Source organism: Orycteropus afer, unplaced genomic scaffold (assembly GCF_000298275.1).
Source record: "Orycteropus afer afer isolate SDZICR_OR568_19922 unplaced genomic scaffold, OryAfe1.0 scaffold00190, whole genome shotgun sequence".
Lineage (NCBI taxonomy): Eukaryota > Metazoa > Chordata > Mammalia > Tubulidentata > Orycteropodidae > Orycteropus > Orycteropus afer.
In genome coordinates this window covers 5,273,258-5,273,898 of record NW_006921777.1, presented here as the reverse complement: position 1 = coordinate 5,273,898, position 641 = coordinate 5,273,258, and positions in this window count along the sequence as shown.

The window sequence follows — 641 nt, the reverse complement described above, 5'->3', positions numbered from 1 at the left end:
CTTCTCCAGGCATGGCCCCTTCTGCCCATAAGAAGTCTGGCCATTCTCTCTTCCAAGGAGAATTCTGGCTGCATTTCTTCCAGGATGGATTTGTTCCTTTTCCTGGCAGTCTGTAGTATTTTCAGTATATTTCACCAACACCATAATTCAAAGGCATCAACTCTTCAGTCTTCCTTATTCATTGTCCAGGTCTCACATGCATATGAGGCAATTGATAATACCTTGGCTTGGGTTAGCTGCATCTTAGTCTTCAAAGTGACATCTTTGCTCTTGAACAGTTAAAAGAGGTCTTTTGCAGCAGATTTGCCCAATGCAATACATCTTTTGATGTCTTGACTGCTGCTTCCATTAGCGTTGATTGTAGAACCAAGCAATATGAAGTCTTGGACAACTTCAGTCATTTCTCCATTTATCGTGATGCTGCTTATTGGTCCAGTTAGGAGGATTTTAGATTTATGTTGAGGTGTAATCCATATTGCAGACTACAGTCTTCAATCTTCATCAGTAAGTGCTTTAAGTCATCTTCACTTGGAGCAAGCAAGGTTGTGTCATATGCATACGGCAGGTTGTTAATGAGTCTTCCTCCAATCCTGATGCCACGTTCTTCTTCATATAGTCCAGCTTCTCGCATGTTGTTGTTA